General features: G+C 44.2%; 1 protein-coding gene across 1 annotated transcript in view; it reads right to left on the bottom strand.

Annotated features, from left to right (window-relative positions):
• Positions 1 to 25315, bottom strand: part of LOC104123373 (LIM domain containing preferred translocation partner in lipoma) — a 337288-nt gene that overhangs the window by 135161 nt on the left and 176812 nt on the right. The window lies entirely within an intron of this gene.

The following is a 25315-nucleotide window of genomic DNA, read 5'->3' as shown; positions in this document are numbered from 1 at the left end:
ATGTACCTGAGACCACACGGTATAAAATGGTAATAGCAACCTTTCCCTGCTCTGACAGAACAGGGACGGCACCGTGGCAGCCGAGCAGAACTGCCGCGCACGCCGTTTTGTCTCTCCTTGGAGTTTTCTCCTCCATCTCAAAACAAACAAACAAACTAAAAAGCGATAAATGCAAGAAAAAGGGAGATTCGCTGGAGAATAATTAGGGAAAAACCCATGCGTTCCTGTGAAAATGAGAGTGTTTTGCAAAAGACAGAAAATGAGATTCCAGTCTCTACAGAGACATGAAATTCCTTGGGTCTCTAGAGCACTTGTAGGGTACTGCCCCCAACACGGGGGCTCCTTTAGCAACACAGGAGGCAGCAGAATGGGATGGCCCAAAAGCAGCTCCCAAGCTGCAAGAATTTACTTAGATCAAAGCAAAATACGGAGGTGTCCCTGTCCCTGGCTCTGCTCCTAAGCACTGCTGGTTGAAAGCCTGGAGTGACCCCAGAGAAGGCAAATGTTACACATGGCTCATTAAAGGGCATAAAGCGGGCCAGGATTCCCGAGAACTTCAGAAGTCAGCTCCCACCACGGAGCCGTGTAACCCTGCACCAGCGCCCCGGGCACAGCAGTGCTTGGGCAGCCAGGGAAGAGGTTCACAGCAAGTGCCGCCGCTTCCTGTGATTTGGCCACCAAATGAAGATTTAGTGCAGTGACACTGTCCTAATAAGCATCATAGGGCCTTCTGCCCAATATACTTGTTTGTCTAGCTCACCTCTTATTTAAATCCCACGTCCAAAAACACCAGTGTGAAAGGATATCTTTGTTAAAGAGCTAACAACGTGAAATAATTTCTGAAGAACACTGAAGATCACCCTTAAGTCTTTTCATTAAATCAAAGAAGAGCAAACTTGAATTTCTGGAGTTCAGGATTAGGTAAAATTTCTTGCCTCTCCATTTTCCTCTGTTCTGAAAGAGAACCTGAATTTCATGCCTTCCTATACAGAGATGCATTAAAGCAAAGACATGCAGTCTGACAGCATTTCTTTGCTGTTGCACTTTAACACCATAGTTACATGAGGTTATATGTCATCCAAACTTCCTGCACCGGGCTTGATCTCACTCATGATCTGCTTGATAACCTCCAAGTTCACAGCAGCCCAAAGTCAGACCAGCTCAGCCCTCATGGATGGTTGTGATCACACTAAGGCACATGCCACCTTTCCCTAAATGACGAACCTTGTATTTGTCCCCAGGTGTTCCTGCTTTATGCAGGCACCCTGACCTTTACCTACTGCCCCATCACCTTCTTGCTGGGACAGCTGGACAGGGGAGAGAGCGGTGGGGACTCATGGAGACACCCCACGCACAAGCTCTTCTCCAGCCAGAGAAATCCTCTGCCTGGTCAGCAGGTGGCGGCAATAAATTGCTGCCAAACCAATCCAAGCCAGCAGCTGGAGAGGAACTTCAAACACCCATTGCTCTGGGCCTCCAAGGGTACCTAACTCACCTGCCATAGAAGGTGGGAGAAAGGCAGACCCCACCGCCCCCATCATTTGGCAACCACCACATATGAAGAAAAGGGAGATAGGAGCAAGCTGCTCAACTTCTAGTCCACAGCCCACAAGCAAGTCTACCAAAGGAATAAGGAAGCTCTACTACCCAACTGGTAGCTCTTCCTTACTGATGTACACATACATTTTTGCTGATGCACTGGCAAAGACCTTACTCCTGCAATCACACCTTCAGGGCAAACCTCCCATGAGAGTAAAACTTGAATCACCATAAATGAGAAGAAAAAAAAAACAAAAAAAAGAACAGGCAAACAAGAGCATCAATCTGTTTTGAGAGATGTAAAAGGTGTGTATGCAGAGGTAGTGAATAATAAAACAGCAAATTTCTGCTGGAGAAAAAAATATCTCAATGTATTCAAACCCTGACCTTGCCAACAGATCCATGACCAGGCAGTACATAGACAGACTGGAGAGATTTTGAAACTGAGAGCAAGGAAGAGCTGAAGCGTGTCTCAGCTGAACTGCAAGGGCAGAGACAGGTTAAGGGTCTGTAGCCCTCCATTAATATTGCCTGATTCTTCTATTTCTGAAACACCTGAGGAGGAGCAAGCATTCCTCCATCCCTGCTTCAGAGCACAAGTGCACCAGTGCTCACTGCTAGCAAGAAAATATGCTTTCTGTTGGAATTATTCTCCCATGTCAGCTTGGCATTTATGCCCAGGAGTGCTAGAAACTTTCCCATTTCCTCACCTATTTCATTCCTGTAAATGACAGTAGTTTGTCCACTTACTGTAATGGGATGAAAGGTCCACAACACGGCACTGTAATTACCACCAGAAAAGCATTTTTTTTTTTCCATGTGAAGAGGGAGAAGGTAGATAATGTTTTAAAGACAACGGCCTATTGGAGGGAGGGGGAAAGCCCAAACCAAAACAACATAAATGAGCCCTATTAATCACATCTTATGCTTCTGAATGCAGACCCTGGAAGCAGGTGATGACAAACCAATAGTAAAGCTCTTTCGATGGAAGTCTATTCCATCCCAAGAAGTGGATTACTTTAATCTTACATATAAACATCCACATAACACTTCACTTAATGCGTTGATGGCAGTCTCCTGCCTGGATTGGAATACACCTTAAGAACGAGTAATAACCCCTTCCTCCAGAAGACCCTTCTCTGCCTATTGACTGGCACTCTGAAAGGCACTGAGCAGCTCCTGCTTTTGGCTGCGAAGATGATGTCTCCCCTCCCACACTGGAGCCCAGTGAAGGAAGGCAGCAAACCGGGGGCGCCTGGGCCAGAGACCCAGCTCTGCCATCAACTTCACAGCAAAGGCCCAAGCTAATGAGTACCGGCTGCGTTGTGGCATCCAAACCACAGGCTGCCTTGAGGAGGAGGAAGTTTGCATCAGTAGGAGTCCCCAGAGGCGCCCTGCGTGACTCATTCTGAATTCCTCTGAGGGTGCTGGGCAAGCGTGTGATGAAAGCTGGGCTTCGGGGCGGGGGGGGGGAAGAGGGTGTAAAGCTAGTTAACGTGGTGTAGTAGAGAAATGGGACAGGTTAGAGGGAGTTTAACACTTTTAGAGCACTGATGATTTACAGGGACGCAAAGAGGAACATTGGCTGTAGCTCCTGAGCAAGGGCACAGGTGAGGTATCACCATAAATCCTCTGCCCTTTTGCCTGAGAGAGAGATGAGTGGCCACAGTCCAGCCTCCTGTACGTCCAGCCATGCACTCAAATATCACCCCAGGCTTAAACCTTGAGATTATTAATGGATTAAGAAAAGACTTTATAAATGCACATGAACTATGGACAAGATTCCTGCTCTAAGGACAGGCATGTGTGGAAGGATGAGAAAAGGGTACTCGGATACCACGGGGAAGAGTGATTTTAACAGATGTCTGGAAGGCACTAGGAGGATAGGAGGGATGGATGAGGCTATAAAGATGGCAGGTAGATGGAGAGGGAGTAACGAAGAGAAAGGTGGAAAGGGCTACCTATATCACTGGGTACGGTCCCAGCAAAACAGATGACTGTCACAAATGTTTCATCCAAAGGAGTCCACAGAACTTCTACCAGTGCAATGGAGTAGACTCGTCCAAAAGCACATCGAAGTGACAGCCCTGAAGGACGAAAACAAATGGAAATAGGAGAAAGAAAAAGGAGGAAGACAAAGAGTGGATTCACAGGAGTACAGGCATCCCGCCCTCCAGCAGCTCCTGGACAGCTCATTTCAAAACCATATTGCATTTGCAAGTGACTATCGCAGTCAAACACGCTCTGACATCCTCTAAGGGCTGTTTTCAGAGGAAGACAGGCTTTCCTCTGCTCGCCATGCACTAGGTGAAACCGTCTGACACACTTCGCAAGTGCAAATTAGAACCACGCTACTTACCATCAACCCCTTCTTGCAAATTCATATTTGCAAAGAGAGAGTAAACTAGAAACCCCAGGTGCTGATAACGCAGAGTTGTTAAGAGAAACTAGAGTAGGAAGGAGTTAAATTCAGAACCTCATCTACCACAAGCATTATAATACAAAATCTTTTTTTTTTAGTGGGGAAAGCACAAGAGCCTTGTTTAAACACAGATGGAAGTACCTAAATGTACTGCCTCTTCTACAAATGAATTATCCAGCAGTTCAAATAAAGGTGAACTAATACTGACAAAATCAAGTAAAACTCAATCAATGTGGGAGGAAAAAACCCCCAAAACACTTCTCCTAAAAAAAGTTACCATGTGTAACCATGAGGGGAATCATTTTGCTTGGCAACTCCTGCCCTGTCTTCTTAAATGCAATGAAAGTTTATAAACATTTGCAGGAGTTTCTTGTACCCAGCCATCATACAAGAAGTCTCTGATGTTGTGACAAACCCGTGCTGTCCAAGGGGTCTGACTGTCAAAGCTGGGTATGTGGATTCAAATCCACCCTGGTGGGGAACCCTGAAATCCCGAGTATCTGTGTGATTCTTCATTCTGTAGAAATTACGTACATGGATCTTAAATTAAATTCAATGTATACCTACAACTAAAAAGTCATCACATAGGTACTAGGGATGAAACCTGTTGTTCTACAGAAATTAGCCTATAATTCTTTACCATTTGTCGGGGTTAAATCTTAAAGAGTACAGAATAGCTATAGTCTACAGCAGGGGCATAATTCTATATGATCAGCTGGAACCCTTATGAAAAGGACTTCATTCTCCTTTTATTTTGTGCATTTGTAGAGTATTTTCTATAGAATCCCTTCAGTTATTCAGTTTCACAGACTGGATCAAAAATGCCAACACAAAGTTTATCACATTCTATTCAATTCTTCAGGCATTTTTCATAAAGGTACAGTTGAATAGCTTTAGCCCTTTAGCTGTCAAATTATCACATATAAAGATACATTACTCCAGCTCAGTGGTTTTCAACCTTTCTGCTCAGCAGCCCCCAAATGTTTTTCAGGAGAGACAAGCTCCTTTACAGAGAGAGTTAATCTACGGATAATAAACATGTCTTTTTAAGTTACCTTTCACTGAATTCTTCTTAGTTACCTTAAGAGTGATCCGCGGACCCCCAGGGTTTGCAGAGCACAAGTTGAGAACCACGGCTCTAGCTGGGGCTGCCTTTTTCGAGCATTTCTGTCACTATTTACTCCAGGATAGGAATGAAACAAGCCTTCTTCCTCGAAAGGCAGAAACCTGGCAACTACCGGTGGGCTGAACCCAGGATGCAGCGTTCCCAGGGGGCTGCCAGTTCACAGTGCTGGCGCCGCATCTCTCTTCCTAACTCAGCCACTCTTCTGCACGGTCCACCAGCATAAGCTGGACTTTCCGTCGGGCCAGCTCAGGCACGTGCCAGCTGAAATCTTTTAAGGATCACCCAGTGGTGGTGGGGGTTGGAGGCCTGGGTGGGAAAGGCAGCAAAGGGTGGAAAATTAACTTGGCTTTTCCTGACGCCATGGATTGGCATTCACCTCGGCTAGCTGGAGGTGCTTAAAGCGCTCTCTGTGAAATGCATCTCTATAGGGTCATTTATCCTATTCTAATATCGAAGCCTAAAACAGGGAGATGAATCATCCACTGGGGGAACCTACTTCACTCTGTGTAAGTAGTAAAGACTGTAAAAGAAGCATAAAAACAGCCAATACAAGTCACTGAATATTTAGACAGCACAAGTTAGTGCAGACAAATTCCACAATAAGCAGGTAATTTTGACGTGACTGTAAGAAGCACAGACACCTTTTTCCTGCATTAAGCGCACTGCCGCTCAAGCTCAGCTAGTGCTGCGCACCAAGGGGATTTCTGAGCACCAGCAGCTCAGACCATCAGCCAGGACCCTGCCACGCCACGCAGGCAACGCAAGACTGAAAGCCTGGGCTGCAAAGGCATTTCCAGCATATGAAAGGGGGTGACATGGGTGGGCCGCCCTTTCTGACCTCCTTTTCCACCTCTGTGCTGAACAGTGGCATCGACTGGAACTGGAGCTGCTGCTTTGCCAGGAGCAGCAGCTGGGCTGAGCCTCCCTCCACCTTGAGGTACCGGATCCCAGCTCCCCCCCCAGTTTGGAAAGGATAACCCCAGAGAAAAATCAAATATTCTGCTTTGAAACCTGGGCCTTTAGGTATCTGAAAATGTGAACAGGCATTTTATGGGGTTTCCCGATGTGCAGACACATCTAACTCCTGCTGACTTCAAATTCTGTATTTGAACAAGCTGCCTTGCTAGTGATAACGTATGGCCAGGTTCCCCTGAACATACCCTCTTTTTCTGTCTGAATAACATCTGCGTGCAAAAGAGAAACCTGGCCTTTCATTTGGGACTGGCAGATGCCTGGAGTCCTGGTAGAGCTCCAGCTGGGTTGCTGAATGTCCAGAGATCCTGGGCAGATGCACTGCCCCCATTCAGCACACCTGATGCATTTTCAATATACAGGGTTTTCTGGCCTTTTTCATAACGTCCAGACAGTAGGCCAAGCACACTGAGGACACGTCAGTCCCCTTTGCACTGCTGCTATGTAGTGCATGCAGCTCAGTTGCTAACACAGATTTCTTTAGGTGTCAAAATGCCCTTAGAATCCAGTCCAAAATTTTGAAGTCTGGTCCAAAACCTTAAAACCCTCAGCCAAAAGATGTTTATAATCAGATGAAGCTTTTCTTTACAGTTTCATCATTCTTTCATTTCTAGTTTACAGCTGACAAGCGAGTGTCACAGAAGCATGGGCTGTGCATGGATCAGCAGCCACACTCATACTTCCCAGATGTGTTTATATGGGATTCAGCTTGTTGGCTTGATCTCCAGAAGCTATCAAGGCATTAGAATGGATTGCTCCTAGGCATTATACCAAAAGAAGAAGAGAAGAAATCTAATAAGGTGTTCATCTCTGGTTCTCAAATGAAGAGAATACCTTACAGATGCCATGAAGTGTTACAAGAACACAACTGCTTCTGAGCTTTGATCTGTTTTTCAGCTGCTACCAGGGGTGGAAAGACAGTCAACATAGTTGTTAATGTTTCTGTTCACAACCTCTTTTGTACTCCTTGTGACGGCCCAGCTTGACAAAAGAAAAGGTGGTAACATGTTAAACTCCAATATTTTATCATGGAAAGCAGCCTTTCACAACTGAGACGCACAGTTATAGACACACACCTTGGTTCAGCTTTCAGTACGGGTGTCAAGTGTTTTAGGCAATCTGGGTTTCCACTTTCCAACACTCCATTAATTCCAAAGAGCCTGAACACATCTGAAAAGTTTGGTCTCCAAAACACAACAGTGTTATGCCTGGGAAGAACTTTGCTTTTCCTTCTCGGTTTCATATTTACTTCTTTATTTGTTTACCCCAATACTATCACTACGATGACTACTATGAGCTTTTATTCATTTTTCCCTTTCTGATGAGTGATCATCTGGTATTTATGAGAAGGACTATGTGAGAGATGAGTTTTAAAAGTTGTGCAAACAATTGACCTAAATACTTCTAGTTCTGGTGGACAGTCAAGGGCCATAACTTTAGCTTAATTCATTGAAAGGGCTAGTTATGATTAAAACTCTCCTACTTAAGCAATTCCACTTGACCAGTTCAAATGCAGTAGCAACTTCACCTACAAGAACATCAGATATCAGCACGAGAAATATCTTTGTCAAAAAGCTAGAGAAGATGCCAGTCATGAGAAGTTAAATGTTTTCTGAATTCGTCTTGGGATATTTCTGTAATTTCCCACTCTCATCACTAAAATGACGAATTTGCGCCATTCTGGATCTCGGGAACGTGCAACGGCAGCCCCCTGCACTGGCTGAATTGGTGGCACATTGACTCAGCAATAAATTACATAAGGAGCTGGGCACCACAGCCCTTTGGTTACATCAAAACGCAGAACTACTGAATACAATCCCGGAACAGAAGACCACAAAAAGGGTAGAGCGCTACCATGTGAGGACAAATCACTATGTGCATGGAGCAGTGAAACTGAGCTCCTTAAGGAGCACCTTCTCTATGGCTTAGCAATGCAGGAATGTCCAAAGCATTTCCATTCCGCAAACTGGGCCCTTCTAACAGGCTGACCAAGTCTCCTTGCTTAATTTAGGCAAAATGTTGCCCTGCCTGACAATGGGGAAGCCCCTACCCCCCTATAAATAAGAACTTTGGGTAAGCAAAGTATTTTTATGACTTTTGCTATTACTAAGCTAGTGAAGCTTAAAGTATCATAATTACAATGTCCACAGACTTAAAAACGTTTTTTTCTTCTTTTTATAACTTGCTACTTGTAATGGAAAAGAAACTCAAGTGCATGATAAATATGGGCAGGTTGGAGGGTTATACAGATTATGTCGCTATCTATGGATGTGTATCATGATTATAAAAAATGGATAAAAAAAGGCATAATGGAAGATGCGTGAGTGCAGGGAACGGATGCGCACCTGTGAGTGACAGGATGAAATAAATGTATTCATTAAGTCTTCTGGAGAAGTCTTCTACAACTTATATGGAAAACTTATAATTTTCTATTGTGTGTTGAACAACGGATTTAAAGAGTAGTCCAAAAATCTACAAGAGCTTTTCATTTCCTACTAAATTGCAAAGGAGTTTTAGAGTGTTTATAGAGTATGCAAGCTTTCTTCCTTTATTAATTCTAGAGAACATTAAAAGAGTGTGCATATGCACACATAAACCAGTATGAAATACATATGCACTCAGACACTACTTGTTTTACTTTGTTACTTGTTATTTGTTTATGATTCCATTTATTTGCTGCATTGCTTGCATTTATAACCTATTTATCTTTTCAAATTCCAAAACTCTATTAAACCAGATTTAAAAAATTATCCTACCAGAGGGCATAAACGTTTTCGAATGTTAGCGTTGTCTCTATTTCCTGTGAAAACCATGTGTTTTTATTCTTCTTTTCCCCACGTTTAAAAGCCTGTGTGAATAGTAGTACAGAAGAGCAGAAGCATCGGCGAACAATTCCGTGTTCATGCAACATCTGCTTTCTTATGGTTCACTTGAGGTCCAGAACGCACCGTCATCCGCCAATATTTTTAGTGGGCTACAAAATGATTCAAGTTAGTAACTTGAGTGGTTAGCAGCAGAGAAAAACTATACAGCCTCACCAAAAAAATAACAGCTCAACCAAAAAAACCCAGAAAAGACAGGCAGATGTAACAGAGAGGTTATTTTCCTATTAGGTCCAATGTACACCTTTCCAAAAGGCTGACAAGCTTCAACAACAGGGCAAATTTAACTGTTTTCCCAGATGGCTCCTTCTGGGAAGTGGACTGGAACATTCCCTCATTTATCCATTTGCCTGGGTTATCACTGCTGCCCGAAATACCTTAGTCTTTCCACAATATCACCGATTCCAAGTACAATGCTGAGAAATCTATCTGATTGGAATGGTTTTCTTTCACCTGCTGTGGCTTTTAAAATTATTGTATAGGTATACAAATACATACCCCAAAGTACATAGCATTTACCCACTGCAACATGTCTAGTCAAAACACCAGGGCAGGACTGTAACAAGTCAGGAAAGAGAAAGAGAGAACATTAATTTATAGCACAAGAAAAAAATGCCATCTGTACCGCAGAAATACTCGAGTATAAAACGATACAGAAAGTTAGAATATTTTTAAAGTAAGGTATTCACTCAGAATAATCACTGTTTCCTCGCTGTTTTCCTCTCTTCATAGAGAACACGTAAGTACATTAAATGTATGGCTAAGAAAGTGTTTACTCAAAAGACACATTGATAAAAATTTTGAATCGTAACAGTATCACTCTAAAAAGCCTTTGTAAAGCAATGTCAAATCCATTGCCTCACTGGGCTTGGGTCTGTTGCAAATGGCATTATAAATTAATCCAGTTTTCCTAAATATGTCTTGAGGAAACAAAACCACAAATAGCCATTGTAAGTTTTAATATAAAAGCCACAAAAAACCAAAGAAGAAAGAAAAAATCTTCTCTTCGTTCTTAACTGGAACACGAGTTGTGTTTTTAACAACTGATATTGCTGAATAGGTTATATATTTAGTCCAAAAATGTCAACTTTTTTGATGCAGCTTAGTCCCACATACTAGTTTAATACCAGGCATTCTCCTATGCCACACTCCTCTCTGCTCAGCAGTTTTAGTAAAAAAAATAGGTTGGTGAACTTCATCAACAATGACCTAATGAACTCGATTAAGTTATGATTTGTAATTTTCCTCACTTACACTGTTCTTAGACCAAATAACATCCCAAGACATCCTAAAATAACATCCCAAGACATTTGCTCCATGGCTGCTGATTGGGTTAAGGTTATCACAGTCACAGCTGAGAACCAGAATATTCTTCAATACTTCGTGCTGCCTGAGTTACATTTTTTTTAAAAGTGCCTTATATCAAGCCAGATTCTGATCTCTGTGACACCGGTGCCAGTTTACGCACGTCTGTTGACTCCAGCAGATTTACTCCAAACAGGCTGGCTGGTTTGCAGATCGGGATTTGGCCTACTACTGCCTCTGAATTTGGAGGGTTCTCCTCCCCGCTGGGAACACAGCGAAGGTTTCTATGCAAGCTGTAATGAATCCTACAGATCTAACCTCCTCCAGGTAATAATCGCCTAGCTTTGCTTAAAACTCAACATGTAAGGAGATCTTGGCAATTCATACTGCTGCAACCCAAACAAAAGCAAATGAAATTTATAATCGAGGTTAAATATAGCCTGCATCGGACTAAACCTCAGCACCCCTAAGCACTCAGCTCAGCATGTTGACCGGTCCAGCTCTCAGGCCAGCTGCACAGCCTGACCTGTGCACCCGTCCACAGACGCTTTTGCATTAGGAATTAAAACCAAGCGTGCTAATTCATAACAAACAGACATATCCTCCCTCTCTCCTCACTTTTTTCCTTGTGGTGGATGTATAAATGCATACTGATGGCTACTGGGATTTATAGCCTAACTGATTTTGACATTTTTAACTTCAGAATTTGAAACAGTGACTTTCTAGCCCTGGGGCAGGAGTGCTAAATGCTAAAATCTTTGGGACTAGGGAGTATTAATTTAGTCCTTCTGAGCAGCTCGGTTTCAACAATGTTCTAACAAGGGCTCAAGGCTCTCCAAAACTCAGCAGTGGACGCCCAAAAACTCCAAGGAATTTTGGATCCAAACCGGAGTTTCGTGGCTTTCGTTCTTGTTTGTCACAGGTCAAATTAAACTCCAAACCTGAACTTGAGGAGAGCAAGAAGAATTCAGGTCTGGGTCTGAATTTACGGTGGGATTAAATCATATTTCGCTTCTAGCTTGCGCTGCATTTTTTTTTTCTTTTTGCGGTTCATGACGTATTTGTGTTTTAAGAAAAAAAATTATGCACGGAGCAAACGTCCTGGCATCACAAGTCATCAATAAATCTCTTTTCCATAACAACCCACAAGAATTCACTGCAGGACCCAATTGTTAAAACACAAAGCAGTGACATTCTATAAGCTTTCAGAAGTATCATTCTAGCCCTTGTGGACTCGCTGAATTCTCTAAATGAGTCACTGGCCTCTCAACGGAATTGTCAAAACTTGGGTTAAGTCAGGTTAATTCCCTCCCCCCTTTAATTTAGAAGTCCAGCTGCAGTGCGTGGCTTTCCAGTGAAAAGATCTAAATGCAGAGCCCATTCACCCCGAACAGGAAATCTCACGGGGCCCAAAGCTCAGCTTTTCCTAAAAGCTACAGATAAGCCACAGCAACAGGGGAAGAAGTGATTTCCAAAGCCTCATGGGCCATGTCATGCAAAAATCAATATTCCTCTGACATGACACAAATAATTTTCTGCTGAAGGCCAAAGGACCATCTTTGAAACTACTGTGGTTGGGGAGCGGGAAAGGGCAGCTGTAAGAAATGGGGGATGAGGAGAGCAGACACTTTAACCAGAGCACAGACAAGGGAGACACCAAAACCAACCCTTCTAACCAAAGCAAGTGAGCAGGCCTGGTGTTTGGGGTTGGGCTCAGGGCTTCAGCTAGGTGGGACGTGGAGAGGACATCCCCTCTGCCCTGCACACTCTCCTCGGTGGGAGGTAAGGGGATGGGCACTCATTCCCTCTGCCCCAGGCTACCTGTGACAACTGCGGCTCACGGGACAGCGTCCTGCTTTAGCTACCTTGCCTCTAACTAACCCCACAGCACCAGCCACGCTGGCACCCCAAACAGAAAGTCTTTGCTGGGCAGCCACAGCATCTCATACTCTTCATAAAGGGATAAACTACGCTGAAAATAGCTCAAGTCTTTGTACCCCCACCCCTACTTGGCCAGAATAACATTTGAAAACAGCACTGCCTAGTTTGTTAGAAAAACCCCTAAATTTCCAGGCTAAATATTTCATGTCCAGTTGGTCCTTAGGGTACAACAAACAAAAATCACAGCAAATCACACCGCTGATTTCCATGGTCTATACAAATTTGGTTGAAATGGGTAAACTCTCTTTAACCTTCCAACAGCACTACAGTTTTCATCACTGAGAATATATCCTAAGGAGGAAAGGGTTTGCCTCAGCTGTAATTGATTTTTTTAATAATAAAAGAAAAACCTACCAGCAATTTTTTTTAAAAAAGGAAAAGACGGAAAAGGAAAAAAAGGGAAAAAAGGGAAAAAAGGAAAAGGAAAAAAGGAAGAAGGAAAAGAAAATAAATAGTTTATCCTATTACTACTGCAGACAAATATTTAATTGAGGATTTTGGACTTCATTTAAAAAAAAGGTAGCTTTCAAGACTGCAGAAAAAAGCTTGAAACATAATAAAAGCTAAACAGCCTGATGGAAAATTAAGAAGAAACCGAAATAAGTTTTTTAAAAGAGAAAATACAAATGATTTTAAACTGATCCCATTACATTTTTAACAGCTGGAATTGATAACGTAGAACTCAGTCATAATTCTGCTATATTTAGTTTTGTATCTATCAAAGTCCACATGACTTTTCCATGAGACAGACAGATAGATATACAGGCTGACGGACAGATGGGTAGATACATAAAAAGAAAAAGGAAAAATATCATTAGGAAAGGGAACATTTTCTTGTCTGTTCTTTCAGTATGATTTTTTTTTTCATTTCAATTTCTACCTTATTATTTCCTATAAGTAGAAACAGATTTTTCTCTCTTTCAAAAAATTCTTAAACAGAAAACCTCCTTTGACAGTTTCAGCAGCAGATTAATCACTTTTGCAACCCACAAAAAAAAAAGTTTTCTGGAAAGCATAACTGTCTGTAAATGTAAATGACAGAATTACTCTCTCTTATGCTAAGACGCCTACACATTCTCTCACTTCCATGACTCAGCACCAGATAAAAGCTTGCGAGATAATTAGCAGCAAACTTTCCTTTAGAACAATAAAAATGGTTAAAAAACCAACTCTTGCTCCCCCCGCCAAAAAAAATCAGAAAAAAAAAGAAATCCCCGTGGTGTTAAACCAAATTCTGCCAACGGATTCCCCTCCCACTGGAATAAAATACAAATATCCCGAGGACTACAGAGAGGAGAGGGACCAGGCTCGCCCAGCATCAAAATCAAAACACATGCAAACAGGAGAGGCTTTTCTTTTTCTCCAAATGAGCAAGAATGGGTCTGTTTCAACAAAGAGGAATTTTATTACTGTTCATCCCCTGTCTTGCTCTAATTTGGTAGACAAATGAGTCGAAATTTTGCTCACCTATAATGAAAATTTCCAGGCACTCTAAGGCAATGCACTCATGCCAAAAATCACAGAAACCTGTGGGGAAGGGAGGGGAATTTCAGTGGGACTTTCCCTCCTGCACTGTGGTCGCTGTCTGACTTGAGCTCGTTACAGCCAGAGTAACTTCTCCTTCAGCAAACCAAGTCAGTGGCAGACCCTTCAGACCAAATTATGACTCTTTATTTTGGACAAATCTTCAAAAAAAAAAGTTGAAAAGGAGGGGCTAGGCTTTTATGATGTCCCTGAAATGAACGGGCATGGTCTCGACGCTGAAATACCGCCAGTCCGCTTGCGAATGCTGCTGGAACAGAGACAGCCACCTCCTCTCCATGCACTCATCAGCCCCAGCACACAGGTTAAGTAAACAGAGAGTGGTAATTAAGAGAGGGCTGATTATTTACTCATTAAGCAGAGATGCTGCAGACCTGAGGAGGAAAGGGGTGACATCCCAAGCCCCAGTAGGCTCTGGAGTCCCCCTTTCTCAGTGACGGACATTTCTGCTAAGAGTTTCCGTCACCTCCTGTGCTGAGTGGGTCACCATGAGTCCGTGTTCCTCAGATGAGATGAAAATTACCCAGTAAATAAAGCAGCAAATTGCTGCTTGTGCCCATCACCTCTGGAGGAAGCAGAGCCCAGCCAAAGAGTACCACAGCCCCTCCCGAACATGCTGCTGCGGTGCCTTTTACATTTTTTTACACTGGAAATTGAAAATTAATGGTATTAGCCATTAAAGTTTAAATTGAAAGGAAAGCCCCAGGGTAAGGCATACCAGGCCATGAGTGAGGGACTTCTTGACAGAGGGATGCTTTGAACTGAGCCAGAGGCAGAATCAACGCCTTCGAAATCCCTCCGTTAATGGGGTGCACCTGCTGCGGCTGGGGGCGGCGAGCCGAGCCAACATCCCAGCGCGACGCTGGGGGGCTGTGGCTGGAGCACACGTGCGTCCCACGCAGACCCAGGAGCGGGCAGGAGCATCCCCATCCCGGCTGCTCCCTGTGGCTGCGTAGGGAGCACTGAGCAAACGGAGCAGCGTCCCAAGGCTCTGGCTCAGCGGGCTGCCAGGCGGGTGAAGTGTTGCTGCAGACAAATTCAGTGCCCCTCGTCTTAATAGAGCAATGTTTTGGAGTTTTGGGCAGGGTCCCCTGAGCGCTGGGTGCTTCTCAAAGACAGCGCCCAGGGCTGGGAGAAGCATGGGGAGAGGGCTCCCATGCACCCAAACACCATCCCTTTTCCCTAGCATTCCTAAGGAAAAGCCCTGTAAGCTCTAGATGAGAATTTGCAGGCCCAGAAAAAGACAGCTCTGGCCCGTTCACATTTGTGTCTCAAAACTATGCTCTTCATTTCACACATAACAGATTTCTATGTCCAAATCCGACTCAAAGCAGGTGTTTCCAGTGGTTTCTGTGCAGCCACATCTGCTCACACTCCAGGGCAAACGCTAAACTATTTATTGCTACTTAAAATTTATTGCATTCTTAGTCCTTCATCCCGAAACTGCTTTTGTTCAAAAATTCCTTTTAAATCCTTCTATGCTGACTGGATAAATCAAATCTGACAATTAAAATGGTAAATTGTTCAGAACCTCGGAGTTTCCACCTGAGGATCTCCAAATACTTTTGGAACTTAAATGCACTTAATCACTCCCATGCCTCTTGCAAAAAGGAAAAAAAAAAAAAAAAACAAACATCCTTTTTAATTCTCCTTTCTCAGATGAAAAACTGAAGTCCTGGGAGCCCCAAACGGCCCACTAGGAAGCCGCTTGCCCCAAAGACTGCTTAGCCAGTAAATCAGATGCAGGTCTGGGAAGGGAAGCCAGGAGTTTCAGCAACTCTCAGTCCTCTTGTTCTCACCACTTCATCAAACAACAGGCACAGCGATGTGATCATGCAGTTGTCAGTGTTTTCCCTCAAGGGGGCCGGACAGAAGATGCTGAAAGCATTTGATCCACATGGTATTAAAGGCTAGGACTGAATGTTATTGTTCAATGATGAAGATTCAGACATAAATAACTGGCTTGTTTCGAATGAGTAAAAGGATGTCTGTGTTTGCAGGAAACTCACAAGAGGGAGTAAAGAACCAGGGTGTTCCTTTTCTTTTATTATTACCCTTTTTATTTCTTTTGTAGCAGTGTCTGGAAATAAACCATCAGACAGAGGAGCTGCTCCCGCTGCTGCTGTGGCAGATGGCAAGCAGGGCTCGAGACCAGGGCTCTGCTTCGGCAGGGCTGCGTGGGGAATTCTGCAGCGGGAGGAAACAAGGCGAAATGTGCAGGCTGCCGTCTGCATTCAGATAAAGCGCTGTCTGTTGCTAGCAGCACAAGTTGTTCTGAAAACAAGAGTCAATCATCTGTAGCCTTATTTCTGTACATTTCCTGCAGGGGTCTCATGAAATAAATGAGAATAAATGTAAGGGCGAGAGTTCCTATTAGGAGCAGCCTCGTCAGCATCACCCAGCCAAGCATTTACGTCATCAGCATGCTAATTTAATCAGACCTGAGCAGTGATGCTATAAATGGATTACCATCCCAGCTAGTGTGGTTACCGAGGTAACTCAGCCCTTTGTGCCACAGATACAATCGGCTTAATGATAATAAAAACCTCAGCACAAATGAAACAGAAGGAAAAGCCTGACAGGGCTGACGCATACACGACCCTTCCTCTCCTCTTCCCCCTCCCCTTCCCCATCCTCAGCTGCTTACTGCAATAAAATTAAGTGCTGCTGTGATCTGTATGCACAGCATTCCCATAGGGAACACGCAAGTAAATAGAACCCGCGGAAATAATTAATACAGGCCAACAACTAATGCCGTCAGCACTACTTAGTCATTCCACTAACCCTGAATGGGAGAGGGACACACAGACAGAAACGCCGCATGGGCAGACTCCAAAGAGCCTGCAAAGGGCTTCAGAGAAATAGCTGCTCACTCCCATGCAGCATTAATTATACCGATGGCGCGCTTGGGCCAAGGGCTGACTGCAACAGTGAGTTTAGTCACGGCCCACCCCTGCCAGGAGGGGGGGGCTTCTCCACATCAACTCCTGCTCATCCGAAACTGGAGGTGACCCCAGAGTGGGCAGCCCAAAGGCCAGGGAGAAACTCAACTGCAACGTCACCAACCCAGAAGCGGAGGTGACTTGGTCCTTTGCAGGGAGGGCTGAAACAGGGCTCTGAGCTTTCCTGTGTTCCACAAAACCAGCAGCCTACTCACCTCCCAGCTTAGTCTGGGAAAGGACATCCCCTGCAAAGCGCTAGCCTCGATGGGCTAAAAGGCAGTGATATCCCTGCCTTAAAACAGACAGAACATCATACCCTTCAGCTCCTCTAGCTCATTTCCTACTCAGATGTCAAAGATCAAATTTTCCATCGCTTCCAAGATTTTATTTTCCTTTCCTCCTACCCAAAATCTCAGCAACTATGAGCTCAAACACCAGCATCCAAGTGCCTGGATGCCAGAGCAGCTCAGGCATTTCACCTGCCCTTACTGCAAGCCACCACCTCCTCACCTACCAATGCTTCATCTGAAAACACCAAACGCTACAACGGGAGCAGGAGCAGGAGGGCGTACCGTCACCTCAGGCTCATCAGGCCTGATGGGTGGTTATTTTGGGTGGGTATTTTGCTCCAGTCCAGGCATGATCTTAAGGGATTAGCATGAGACTTTTGATGGATTCACCAGGAGTGCAATGGATTCTCCATTACCTGTCACACAAACACATGCCTCAGTCTTGTTGCTTTGTAAATGCCAAAACACAGCTCACGCAGCCTTTGGGAAAAATCCACAGAGACTTCCCAACATTTACAACTGGACATGCATAGAAATGGCTGTGCCCTTGCCTTCGTTTCACAGACCAAAGCTCTGCGTGTGGTGGTGGTGGGATTGCATGTGGGCAGCTCTTTCCACCTATGGGAGACCACCTCAGCAAGCCAACCCAGCACTTTTTCACCGAGCGGAGGTACCCAAGTGTTTGGACCCCAAACAAGCATTCGTGAGGTCAGCTCTTCCAGAAGAGAAAGCCCTTTCTGAGGCGGCAGAACACCAGCAAAGCCAAAGGTGCTGCCGCACACTGTTGCACGTCCCTGCAATAAGAGCAGAATTGTCTAGAATAAACACGCTCAGGCTCATCTCTCAGGAAATCTCACTAAATACTTTCTCACTCCTCTACCACGCAGAAGAGCACCAGGAAATTTATTACATACTTCTAGAGAAATAGTCAAATAGTTCCTTTAGGAGCCCTTTTAGATCAGATTACAGGAGCACACTTTTCCCTGGAAGGGAGAGAATCCTATGCAAATGACACCAAATTACTGCGAAAAGTTATGCTCTTGGCTGGGAACACTTAACTGGCTGAAGGTGTGGAGTTGTGTGTCCCGATGTAACCGTGCCCTCGTGGCGGCCAGGCAGGTGAGCTCCCCAGGAAGGAGGTTGGGGGGGATAAAAATCCCCAAACCAAAAGGCAGGCAGCAGAGTGCCAGAACGCGCAGCTCTGGAAACGGCACGACTGTTGATGTGAAAAGGAAGCCATCACCTTTGCTTCAATTTAAAAGTCATTGTGACAGCTTGAGCGATTGTAACATTTAAGTGACACTGCGACAGCTTGATCCAGCCCAACAATTGCAAGTCGCAGACACGCTCTAAACACAAACCTGGCTTCCCTGGCTGCAAAGCGTCTGCTCGCTCAGGAAAGGCATGTACCAAAGGGGGGATGCAGCATCAGAAATGCTCCTCCGGGATGGTCACTTCATACACCGCGCTCGTGAGACCGGAATGGGGCTGTCTCCATTCTTGTGGCACAGAAAGGATCTGAGCAAAGACTGATGGATAGAAAGAAAAGGAGAACTGGCATCGATGTCAAGTGTTCCATTAATTTCAATGGGAGCTATGGGCACGCAGCACTTCAGAGAAAGCCCTTAAATATCTTTGCTGCTACAATCAAGTGAAAACTGAACCATGCAGCCTCCCTTTTTCCCCCTAGACCGTGCTCCTCCTGCCAGCCAGGTGGGCCCTGAGGTGTTTACAGTGATGCAGGGCAGTGCAGAGCAGCCCCATCCAGCTGCAGGTGTCCCGGCCACATTAAAAGGGAATTAGGCATTCATTAAAATTTACAGTACGCTTCTAACCTCTTTATAGCTAGTTGCTTGTTCTCTTGGCCATGAAGTTATATTAGGTATGCTGGGCCTAATAATGGCTCTGTTTTTGGTTTTTTTGCCTGCTCAATGTCCTGTTTGTTTAATTTAGTGCTGTGGAGTGATGCCAGAGAAACAGCTCCAGGTACCAATGTCTTCCTCGGCAGATGCAGAACAGCCAGTGCTGGCATTTCTTTCCCTGAGGTAGCTTCTTTTAGGTCCCCACGGCATCTGGGAGGGATTGCTCTGAGCCTCCCTGGAGGTGACTTCTCAACACAGTAGGATTTCTGGCCATTTGTAAGCGGGTCCTAACCCCGGGCACCAGTTAAATCAATGATGAAAGACGAAATACTGGAGAATTTGTCCATGAAAAAAGAGTCACTAGGCCAAATACTTATTTCACCCCTTGCAACTGTAATGCTAAAGTGCTCCTGTGCCCCTTCCTGCCGCCCAAAGGCCCTGTCATCCACAGTCAGCATCACAAGAGTGATTTTGTAATTTTCATTATTAACATGACTTTTTCAGTGACCCACAAAGGTAGAGCAGCACAACACACGCTTGCCAACTGTTATTGCTCTACATACAGTCTAAGGCCTTTAAAAAACAAGTTTGCTCTCTGTAACCAAGCTTATTTCACTGTTTCAGGCTGTCTCAAACCCAAATAAATAAATAAAAAGCTGAAATATTTTTGCAGCTGTTTAGCTTCCTAAAGGCATATTATACACTTAAGAAACATTAAGACAAGTGTCCATCTTGAACAGAGAAACCAGTGGCTACAGAGCTCGCTGTCTTTGGAACATCTGCTCTGCTTTGCAAGTCCCTCGGATTGCAATGGAAGCCAGAATATGAAACCTTCAGCAATGGCTCATTTCCAAGCCGTTACGGCCAGATCAGCGGTCGGGCACTGAGTCATTCTTGGAGAGAAAGGGAGGCATCCTCAGCTGCTCACTGCGCACACAGGCGGCCAGCGGCTGCCCGGCCGCGGGGAGCTGCAGGTCTCAAGTCCTGCTGGGGGAGGCCACGCACGGCCCTGGCACCTCAGACTTTGGCTCCCTCAGGGAATGGGCGCTGGTCAAAGGCAACCCCCTGACGAGGTAGTATGGCCTCGCTCTTCTTAAGCAAATCTTACAGGTCGAAAGGGACCTCAGGAGGCAGTTCAGCCCAGTCCTCTCCCTTAAAGTAGGGCTGACCCCGCCAGAACTGCTCCTGACAGATGTTTGCACAACCTGACCTAAAGCCCCTCCGGTAATCAAGGACCTACCGTTTCTCCATGCCGTCTTTTCCTGGGGTTACCTATCCCTCCCATCGCGTTTTACCCGAATGGCTAAACTAAATCTCTCTGGCTGGATTTTAAGTCCCAGACATTGCGCCTTCCAAAGTACATGTGCAGAACCTTTCATTCCCCTCCTCTTTGCAGCTGGAAGCAGACAGACCCTGAACAATTAGGAGGCAAGAACACCCACAGGGAAGAGGTTATTTACATAAACAGGATCACAATGTGCATGTGTTTATATATTTATTACTTATAAAAAAAATACCGCAATCTCTTTTCTTTTCTAATTAAAAACACCCAGTTTGCCCTGCTGCACAATTGCTAAGCAGATTTAAAATGGGGGCTTCAGTAGCAATTTTATGACTAATCAAATGAGTAAATATAATGATCTGCTCCAATTCCCATTCTGATTACAGAGTGTAGCTATTTCATTCCCTCAATAAGATCCTTGCACCCAAAAAGAATAGTTTAACGAGCTTAAGAGCAGAATGTTAGGCTCAATTTCTCTAAAGGGTAATAGAGTGGGAGTGTCTGTATAATTAGCTTTGTTGGGCTCCCTCCCTCACTATACAATACTTTCTATACAGAGCTTTCACTGTCTCTACAGGTCCCCATGTTAAAGCAGCAAAATAATGCAGAGCACATTAGATTCGTACTGGTTGCGCAGAGGAGTTTTGGAAGACAGAAAAGGAGCTGGAGAAGTGCTAGCTATTTCAGCTCGAAAGGGCTCAAGTTCTAATTTAGCTTCAGCAATAAAAGCACACGTGTTCATGTACATACCTTATTCGTCTCTGATGTATTGAACTCTTAGATGTTTCTGAAAGTCAAGATCCACCAGACTACTAACAAACTGATCAAATCATAGTATAAATCACTGAAGTACACTCACCATTTTCTTCTCTGCATAGAACTCGAAATTAAATTAACAGCATGCAATCTGTAATGGGAAACATAACCTAACATGTTTGGAAGAGCCTGATGCTGAATCCCCTTACAGAAAATAAAAGTATTTGATATACTGATTTTTCACTGTAAGAGACAATTTTTTACAAAAGCTGGCAAAGCCATAATATTTTTGTGCTTGCAGAAGAATTTTCAGCTGAAGATCTGAAAATCCTTTCTGAAGTCAGACAGCCGGGTGGGATATGTGATTATTACCATCTCTGGTTTACAGATGGGAAACTTAATGCTAGAACAGTTCAAAACCTTTCCGAAAATACATGGGACATGTCAGAGATCTGGAAAGAAAGGGAAAAGAGCAGATCCCGCTGGTTCCAAAGTACTGTGGCTGCATCAGACCTCTTCCAAAGCAGTCATCTTGTACCTCTCCCATCACTCTGTATTTGCGAACATCACAGTGCCCATGGATACTGTCTTTGGATACTGCCACACAAAAACCTTGGCAAAGAGGTCAAAATCTAGTCAAACTGTTTAATCCTGCAATGGGTGGAAAAAAAAAAAGATGAAAAAAAAAGGTCACGTGGGAGGTTACTCTGAAAAGAAAGTCCCACAGCCGAATCACAGGCTTCACCTCTAACAAACAAAATCCACAGTTAATCCATTGCTTCAGAGTAAGTCAACAGCAAATAGCAAAGGGACACAGGTCCAGGAGCCACTTCTATTTTTTTTGGCATTCAAACTCACCAGTCTGCAGTTAGACAGCAATACTTAATCAGAAACAAATGGATATGGCACTTAAATTTTTCAAATTCCCCTGAAACAACTAAGTTGATCACTACCAGGAACCTTCAGCCTTGAAAAGAGACAGCTAAAACTGAGTGGTACAAACAGGAGGAATGAATGTTCAGTCTCTTCCAGTTCTAGAAAGAAGCAACATGAAACCACCCCAGGTGGGAGGCAAATGAAGAACATAAGAAGGTGGGTCTGCCCCACCTCCCTGGGATTCCTTTGGCATGGGATGCTTTAAATTCCAGAGATTTACAGGAATTCATAAAGCAACTGGATGATCTGATGGAGGAAAAATCCCTGCCTATTATGGAAGACATCATTTTTATCAAGCCAATCTCTGTGAAGAGCAAATTCTTAGATAAAGGGAAACGTTCTGGGGCAATATTACGATGAATTTGCACTACTCTTGTCTTCTTCCTTTGGTATTTACTGGGAGGGACACTCAGCTGGAGTGATCAACCATCTGGCACAGGATGGACAACCTCAAGTTTTTAATTTCAGGCCTATATACACTGGCACTTGACAGAAAGATACTAAAAAGCCAAGGCTTAAATTCCAATTCCTGATCCAGGCAGGCTCTTTTTCTAGAAACTATACTTGTGCTACTTCTGTCTTTAAAAGAAAAAAACAAAACCAGCAGTAGACCAACACTATAATGACAGGAGTTGGGACAAAGAGTACTTGATTGAGTGCAGTCAAGATGTGACTTCCTTCCAAGCTCGGTTGCAGACTACAAGGTCTTACAACATTACAAAAGCATTTATCTGAGGCCAGGAAGCAGGATACCAAGGCTTTCATCAAATGAGCCAAACCAGAACTAAAGCTGGGTCTTCACGACAGCCAGCATTTAAGATGGTCAAGAATACTTGGCAGGTAAATCAGATATTAAAAATTTTCCAGGGAACAGTCTTCTAAGAGAGTGAAACTGCAGTCTCTTCCACACATGAGAAGTCCAGTTAATGGAGGGCCAGTCAACAGTGTGTGATGGAGCTATGCTGGATGCACTGGTACATCCCCACACAATGCACCTCCAAGGGAGATGGCAGTCCTGAGCACAAAGCTTTACTACCTCCCTTATACCATACTGCACTTCTCTGCAGGAAAAATTCCCAGCTGTTGGACACAACATGCCTTTTGGGAAGCCAGTTCAAGCATCTTTGCAGAACAAGAGGATCTTCTTCATGTTTCCTTGAGTCATGAGCTTACAGCACCTCAGAGGTGTGTTAGCAGATTGAGGGATTTGGTTTGGCTGTATGGGGAGTTCTTAAGCTGTTCAAGCAGAGAACAGCTTGAAAATGGAGAACAGCACCTTGGTAAGTATTTCACAGACAGACACCTGCTTTGGTGTTGGCTGTGCCAGCTGAGCCACACAGAATAGTGAAACAGCTGCACAAATTTGCAAGGTTGTGCTCAACAGAAGCCTTGGAGAGAGACAATTTATCCCAATCCACCCATGCTGCAGTCACTGAAGAGAGAAGAAACTCTCAGGCGTCCAGATGCAAATACTACAGGTGACAAATAGCACAACACAACATTACCTACACATCCCCACTGCCCCGGGTACTGAACACACACCCAAACACCTTACACTGAGCAGGTGGGCAAAGAAATGGGTTCATCCCTATGTAACAGAAGGAGAAGTGCAGCCCAGAGACACAAGTTGGCTCAGCCAAGGTACCCAACAGCAGGTGAGAGGTCTGGGAGTCTCAGGGACACATCTACAACACAGGTCTAAGGAGAACTCACCTCCTTCCGAGGCTCAGGGTGGGACTACGTTAAAAGAAAGTCCAGGTTAGTGACAGATGCTTCAGACTGGGTATTTCTTTCCTCCCCCCTCTTTCAGTATAGCCTTACTATCTTTAGTAAGCTTAGAGAAAACAGCTAGAAAAGCTGATGCCAAACAGTCCAAACTGACCTTTCTCAGGGCCAAACCCCCAAATTCCTACCCAGCAAAGCTCTGACGGATGCACCTGAGAGTCCTGCAGAGTGCAGCAAGGAAAGCCCCTTCAGGGCTCAAGCTGCTGTTTTACAACAAGAGACATTTTTAGCCTATAATTTTATCTCTTCCATCTTTCCCCATTGCTTGAAATTAAAATAAACATGGACCAGGGCCTAGGATTTTATTTTATCTGTCACATATTGCTATCATTAAACACACTTGAAACGAGTGGGTTTAGTTCAAACAAAACTGTCTCTTCCCTCTCCCTTTCTCAGCTCGGCAAACATGAAATAGGAAAGTGCACTCCAATACATTCAGAAGCAATACACGTTGAGTAGATGATCCATCTGGCAGGCTGACATGGTAATAAGTTTGCTTAATTGTCAGGTAAGGCGTATTACCTAAGGCGTGTCAGACCCAGCCTGACAGTCCTTTTATTACAGCTTTCTACTGGGGAATTTCACCCTCCTCGTACTCTGTATGTATGGACATGGTATGGGAAGTGAGTGCATCCACGTGGTAGGAGCACACATGCATGGACGCCTCTATGAAGTGTCACTCAGAACAAGGAGACTAAATTAAGCAAGGAAATGCTGAAGTCAAATAGTTCTTAGCAGCTGTATATGTTTCAGTCTGGAATAATCACCCAAAGAAAGCAATGAGATCTTTACATTTAATTTATTTGAAACTGGGCTGGGGAAAGCATTGCTTATAGGGGATAATCCAGCACTGGCTCATAAACAAAAGAGCCAGAGATCCTCAGATGTTCCCCCCATTTATGCTTCCTAAGCAATCAGCCCATCATTTCAGTTTTGGCTCCATGCAGCTCCTATCATGCAGACAGTCTCCTGAGATTGTCCACACATCCTCCTGAGAAATCACTGAGCACACTCAGGAAACGATCAAATCTGTCAAATGGTTATTTTGCCTTTAAAAAGCTCACAAAACAAAACAAAAAACCACCTTTTCCTTCTTTTGTACCTCCTTTGTAACTTACCTCATCTCCTTCTCTACATTAATGAGCTCAATTCTGAAATTATTTTATTTGCAGGAAGACTTTAAGGTGTTCTAAAATACAATTTGCAGGAAAGATGCCAAATATAAATTGTATTCTCGAGACCTGCATGCATTTGTGATTTTACATGAGCATACACACATATGTTCAATATAGAAACAGCAGGTGTTCTCTGAAGTTTTATTGCCATTAGCTAGAAATGACCAGATTACTCAACAGTGTCAAAGTCGAGACTCATCAAAGGCAAGTCTTGCCAAAAAGCTAAAAAGCCTGATGATTTTCAGTGTTACACAGCCCTGCTTTGGGGAGCTGGCTCTTCCAGATACCTCCAAAACCTAACAGAGATCTACGCTTACCCTAAAGCAGCATTTAATGACTGCATCCTTGGCATGATATCTCCACGGCTTTTTCTGCGAAGTGGAGAGTGCTGTCTGGAGCACAGTAGCAGCTCTGTCACTGGGGCCTCATCAAACACCATGACCTTTGTGGCCACCCTGTTCCACAGCCACATCCCCCACCTCACATTTCGGACATTAGCCGCTGATGTGGATTCCAGTCAAAATGTTTCCACAAAAAGATTAAATAGAGCTCAATATA

This window comes from Egretta garzetta, unplaced genomic scaffold (assembly GCF_000687185.1).
Source record: "Egretta garzetta isolate BGI_Z169 unplaced genomic scaffold, ASM68718v1 scaffold333, whole genome shotgun sequence".
NCBI lineage: Eukaryota > Metazoa > Chordata > Aves > Pelecaniformes > Ardeidae > Egretta > Egretta garzetta.
This window is presented reverse-complemented; position numbering and strand designations above follow the sequence as displayed.